Source organism: Morone saxatilis, unplaced genomic scaffold (assembly GCF_004916995.1).
Source record: "Morone saxatilis isolate NCDOM2014 unplaced genomic scaffold, NCSU_SB_2.0 Contig5, whole genome shotgun sequence".
Classification (NCBI taxonomy): domain Eukaryota; kingdom Metazoa; phylum Chordata; class Actinopteri; family Moronidae; genus Morone; species Morone saxatilis.
In genome coordinates this window covers 20,548,176-20,548,523 of record NW_023340095.1, presented here as the reverse complement: position 1 = coordinate 20,548,523, position 348 = coordinate 20,548,176, and positions in this window count along the sequence as shown.

The following is a 348-nucleotide window of genomic DNA, read 5'->3' as shown; positions in this document are numbered from 1 at the left end:
GTGTTGTCAGCGAAAAGCTTCTGTGAGGCTGCATTATGTGCAAAACGTCACGTGCATCCTTAGATCGCCCCGCTGCTCCATCCCGTGCTCCACCACTCCCACATATCTCTCTGATTTCTTCCTGATCCCTCCTCACCTCCTTAATTTGCATCCTATCTGTGCCATTTAGTAAACGAATCCTTCTAGTAGCGGTTAATGTACTGCCTCCACTGATCCTCCCGAGCTCTAACCTCTCCCCTCTCCTGCGTCCGTCGTCCTCCTGACAGGAGATGGACAGCCACTTCACTTCATTAGGATAGTTTCTTATTACCTGCCGGGCCTTTTGCGAGGCTGTGTGTGTGTGTGTGT